General features: G+C 35.9%; 1 long non-coding RNA gene across 1 annotated transcript; it reads right to left on the bottom strand.

The window, feature by feature from the left end:
- Positions 1 to 4,665: 4,665 nt before the first annotated feature.
- Positions 4,666 to 5,680, bottom strand: LOC145012775 (uncharacterized). Its single transcript, XR_013664663.1, has 2 exons — positions 5,480 to 5,680; positions 4,666 to 5,316 (listed from the first exon to the last, which is right to left on the bottom strand). It is a non-coding gene; the product is annotated as an uncharacterized LOC145012775 (long non-coding RNA).
- Between the last annotated feature and the right edge of the window lie 356 nt (positions 5,681 to 6,036).

Here is a 6,036-nt window from a genome sequence, read left to right as displayed (position 1 = left end):
ACCTGAGTGCGAGATCAACTTGTAGGCCCAATCCCAACCATCAAACTCGCCAAAAGAAATCACAGAAGAAGAAAACTCCGACGTTCGATCCCGTTGGAGAATGAAGAAGACGCCGACAAAAGAGTCCCTAAATCGCCGGACCTTTGGGAAAAAGAATCGTATCAATATAGTATTTTTACACATTGACCATATATTATATGATTAATATATTAATTGGAAATAGATAGTTGATTTGTTACTCTATTATGTGATTAATAAATTAATATGAGATCAATTGTTAAATAATTGATATGTAATTTATATGATTAATAAATTAATATGAAATCAATAAGAATTAATTAATTATTAAACATAATTAATCTTGAATAAATGCAGGATTAATTGGAATTAATTAAATGTGCAAGATTTGAATTGTGATTTTTTGTAGTTGAGCAAGGAAAGGCAATTCTAAATGGTTCAATATCATGGACGGTTTTTGTAATGCCCTGTTCTGAATCAATTCCTAATCTGAGGATGTGGCTCGAAGGTCGGTCATTATAAAGGATTATGGCTTTTGAGAAGGTAAGATCTAGGCCCATTTGGTGCGGGTGATGTATTAGAAGTGATTCGGGTGTTCGACTCGTGTTTTGGATCCTAGGGGTATTTTGGTAAAGTGACAGTTTAGGCTTTTGTGGAAAATGAATTTTTATTTGGAAGGTTTTAATAAAGTTATGAGTTAATAGAAGTGTAGGGCTTCTCGTTATCTTTCCGTGGATATAAGGATCGCCAGAATCGGGCTTAGAACGAAGAAGTTATGGTCTTCGGAAGTTTCGTGGTTTTCAGGCTTAGTCGACTACATGGGACGTACACAAAGAGTACACGGGCGTACTAGTGAAAAAGGCAGTACGCGGGGCGTACCTTGGAGTACGTTGAGTGTACTGACCAGGATGGTTGCAAATGTTCTTTGGAGTACGCTGGGTGTACCAAAAGTACGTTGGGCATACGCCAGTCAGATCAGAACCCTATTTTAGGGTCTTGGACCATATTTAAGCTCCTTATCTCATAACCTAACCTTAATATCTTCAACCTCCATACCTCTAAACCTTAAAAATCGACCCTTATCCCTCATTTGAGTGATTTTGGAGCTTGGATGGCCATTAGAGGAGTATTTTGGTGTTTTTGAAGAAGGTGTTAATTCATGAAGACTTATAGAAGAAGATAGAGCTTTTAGATCCAGAATTACACCAGCTTTTGGCTCTCATCTGAGGTATAAAGTATTAAACTTGGTGGTTATTTCCTTAGATCTCTTATGTTGAGTTTTGGACCTTTTTGGTCCCAAAGATGAAGCTTTATGGTTCAAATTTGATTCTTAGGCACAGGGTTGCCACCCTTGGTGCTATTTGAGTCCCTAAGGCAGAAAGTTGCCATATTGGAGGTCTTAATGGGTTCATGCAAGAGTTATGGTCATTTTCATGGAAGTAGATTGCTACACTTTGAGTTTGGGTTCATGTGGGTTATATAAGTCACCAAGTCAGTGACTTAATGGATTAAGACATTAAGTAGAGCTTAGATCTGTAATTTGTCCCCTTGGTTTGAAACATTAAGTGCTTAATAGCAAAAAGGACTTAATAGAGGAGTACGTTGGGCGTATAAGCTAGTACGCACAGCGTACAAGCCATGAACCTAGTACGCACTACGTACGACTGAGTACGCCCTGCGTACTCAGTCAGAATGGGTTTTGCTTATTGGGCTTCGGTGTAGGCCAATTGTTGGGCTTGTTTATATTGGGCCCGTTGGGCCATCAGGTTGTGGGTTGTTAGTGATGTGGGGAAAAGGACTCAGAAGGATTTGGGCCTAATTTGGAAACTTGGGCCTTGGTTCGGGCCACAAGTGTTTTTTTTAGCATTTTGGGCTTAAGTGTTTGGATTATTATTGGACCATCGGGATGCTAAGTGTGTTGGACTGAAAAGAAGGATTTGGGCCTCATGGCAAGACCCAAGTAGAGGTTTGGGCCCAATTTGCAAAATTGGGTCATTGATGGATTTATGGATATTATAGTGTTGGGCTTTTGTTTTGGGGTTGGGCCCTAGTTTTAGATTATACTAAGTTAGGGGTAGAATGGTCATTTTACCCCATGCATGGATTAAGGATTATGGTATGGGACTCAATTGCTAATTGGGTATATTGATAGGTATTGATAGCTCAGGAAGTGGACATGGCAGCAACTAAGGATTTCTTTCAGGAAGCTTCTGCATTCGAGGTAAGTCTTCTCACCATACCAATGGGTCTAAAGCACCAAGGCCGACCCATTTTATGTTAGATTATTATGTATGTTATTGCATGGAAGATCTCGGGGGAACCTGTGGTAATTAGATATAAGACCATGTGGAGTAGCCCATAACACAATGGTATAAGACCCTGGGGGAGCCCACAACATCCTTATAGGTTTATGTTTGTGTTATGTGTAGATAATTTTGTGATATATGATATGTTATGTGATTATGTATGTTATTGCATGGAAGACCCCGGGGGAACCCGTGGCAATTGGATATAAGACCATGTGGGGTAGCCCATGACATTCCCAGGTTAAGACCATGTGGGGTGGCCCATGGCACAATAGTATAAGACCCTGGGGGTGCCCACGACATCCTTACAGGTTTATGTATGCATGGCTTATGTGGTATGTGTAGCTTTATAGCTAATCTGATATGTGTTTATGTGGATTGTGTGCGGGGTATGTTATGGGGAACTCACTAAGCATTAGCTTACAGGTTGTGGATTTGTTTCAGGTACATTGGATCCCAAGGGCAAGCACAATACGTGATGGTACGGCGTGCATGCTCACACAGGCATTTTATGGACACTCTGATATTTTAAATAAAAGATGTAATTGATATGAGTTTAAAAACAGTTATATATGAGATTTTGTATTTCATGGAAATGTGTTTGGTTAATCAAAAATGAAAATTTTCCTCTGAAAAATCGGGTCGTTACGGTTTTTATACACGAAATTCTCTTGCTCATCCCCTCTCCTCTGTTGTCTTCTAGTTTTGGGGTTTGAGTGTGAGCCATTAGATGCATCATCCTTTTGGTGCTAAGCTTTCCAAAATGAACAACTACAAGGGATTGAAGTGATTTGCTTACTACACAAATCAAAAGGTAGGTAACCCTAACTTGGTGTTTTAATTATATTAGGGTTCATGTTAGTTCTGTTGTTCAGAGTATGTTGTCTTTAAAGTGTTATGATATAGATCATTTAGGTTGCATGTGCCCTTAAGTGTTAAGTGAAATTCCGCAAACACATTGGTTTTGTAACATATAAAACCCATAAAAAACAATACTAAACTATGATCATTTAGTCTTTGCTTCACTTCGGAAAGTCCACCAGCTCGGATAACTTCAGTATCTCAGATCACTCCACTCTACACTTCATCGAAAAAACAATTATCTTGGAACTTGGAAATTCGAATTGCCAAATGATCACTTGTTTTGAACTAACAATAACTTTATTGCTTTAACTATTAGTTTCCATCATCGGTTATCCGATCGTTATCTGCCTTGCTCCCCAAGTCACGTAGTATAGACAATTAAAAACTTGACCGCTGACATTTGAACCTGCCGAAACCCTAATTTATGTTGAGAGCTTTTAGATCAACTTCTAAAAAAAGTTGTCTAAATGATTTGCTAATTCATCTTATTTCAATTTTTTATTAAGTTAACACATATCAACCTAAAGTCATATTTTTAGTTACCATATGCATTTACCAAGCCGCTCTATTTTGTCCGGTTTGTCAAATTTGTGTTCTAACAAAGAGTTGTCTAAAATGATTTGCTAACTCATCTTATTTCAAATTTTATTAAGTTAAACACATATCAACCCAAAATCATATTTTTAGTTACCATTTACCAAGACATTCTATTAATCCATTTTGTCAAATTTGTGTTCTAACAAAAAGTTATCTAAAATGATTTGCTAACTCATCTTATTTCAAAATTTTTATTAAGTTAACACATATCAACCCAAAGTCATATTTTTAGTTACCATTCACCAAGCCGCTCTATTTGTCCATTTTGTCAAATTTGTTTTCTAACAAATACTATATATTTAATTATAAAATTTAAAAAAAAAAAAAAAAAAAAAAAAAAAAAAAAAAAAAAAAAAAAAAAAAACCCTACAATTTTATCTCTATTCAACTAAAGTTGGTTGCCCATTTGAGATTTGAGCATATATGAAAAGGTTCCCATTTGCACCCCAAATTGATGGAGGTAGGTCCTACATAGTAACAAAGGAAAAACATAAAGTTATTGCTTGCTACAAACACAAACTAATGTGTGGTGTATCCCATTAAGTTATAGTGCACGGCTCTTTTATGAGGCTTCCGACATGCACCTACCCTTTATGGCTAATTTTGTGATTACGAACCAACAATCCCCCGACACACATATATTGTCCCTCCCTCGACCCAAGTTGCCCTTGTAACTTGACCATGATGTGAAAGCGTTGTTTGTATTGTATATAGCACATTAGCACCTCCTTTTTTAGTAATCTTAGTTATTATATATATATATATATATATATATATATATATATATATATATATATATATATATATATATATATATATATATATATATATATATATTAGTTACATTATGTTTAATATCAAAGTTTTAACAAACACGCCAAAAATAAGATCATCCTTTATAAGCCCTCTCGATCTCCGAAGACCTTTTTTTTTCTCTACACTTCCATCCTATGTGAAGTCTCCTATGGAAATTAATATTAAATCCAAAAAAAAAAAAAAAAAAAGAAAGAAAAAACATAAGTTGCTTCAAATAATATAAAAAAAACTCCAAAATGAAGTTGGAGAAAGTAGAGCAAAAAACACAGATATATTGTCCCCTCCCTCCACTTCCTCCTGGCGTTCAAGCTCATTGAGAACAGCAACCATGTCCATCTTTAAGAGCCTTGATGCATGATTTTTAACAAACACGTCCACTTTTTCTTCATCATCTTTGACCCTCTTTAACCCCAAAATAACAAAAACAGCTTCTTTACCAATCATTTTCTTTCCTCTCCAAAGGGAACCTCTAGGTAATAACGAGGCCTCAAACATGTATGCAACTGATATTGGTAATGACAGATATCGTAAACAGCTTTGGTTGTGTGATTGAATGCTAATGGTGATGTAGTGCAAGAACAATAAGAAGAGATGTAGTGTTTCAAAATGGGTATTCTCATTATGTCATGATGGAGCAATGAGGAAACAGATAATCGTAGTTTTGACCTCAATGGACCTCCAATGGCTGCCATTTGATCGCTGAGCAAACCAATACCTGCTGTCCAAAAGGCAATATAAAAAAGTAAACCTGCCATTGCTTAAAGAACAGATGAATAAGGATGTTATACACATGTTATAAAGAATAGATGAATCGATGTTATAAAGAACAGATGGATCGATTTTTATTTGTAAAATTAAGAAAGATCAAGATGCTGTACCTGAGTGAGGTGACAAAGGGAGTGCACGCAGAGTCGGAGATACTGTGTCCGTGTGTCTCTGACGAAGGGGGAGGAAAGGGATCGATGCTTCAGAAAGTTCAAATCTTCATTGTAGCAGGAACTTGGGGAGTTTGAGTTGGGATGAGCGAATTGATGAGAGAAAGTGTGACACAATACTTTTAAGTTTCAGCCCTTGCCAAAAAGAAAGCCTTTAATCATTAGAATTTACTTTCAAATCTCCATATTTTAAGACTTTTTTTATTAATAAGATAGCAGATCCGAGTTCAGATACCTGACGGGTATAAGTGGGTAATGGTTTTGTAAAAATGAGAACTCGGTTTCGGTTTCGGTTTCGAAACCACATTTTTGATGTTGATCCGGTTTCAAATCAATGCTCACCGTTATAAAAATAAAAAGTATATTTTATATATTAATGATTAAAATTTAAAACATATTTATTATTGGTTTTATTAAAACATATTTTTTCGCATGGACACTTCAAGATACAAAAAAACTGTTCAAAATTCTTATATAAGGTGCTAAATATGTATATTTCA

The sequence above is a fragment of the Lactuca saligna genome, chromosome 8 (genome assembly GCF_052625555.1).
Source record: "Lactuca saligna cultivar CGN05327 chromosome 8, ASM5262555v1, whole genome shotgun sequence".
Taxonomy (NCBI): Eukaryota; Viridiplantae; Streptophyta; class Magnoliopsida; order Asterales; family Asteraceae; genus Lactuca; species Lactuca saligna.
This window is presented reverse-complemented; position numbering and strand designations above follow the sequence as displayed.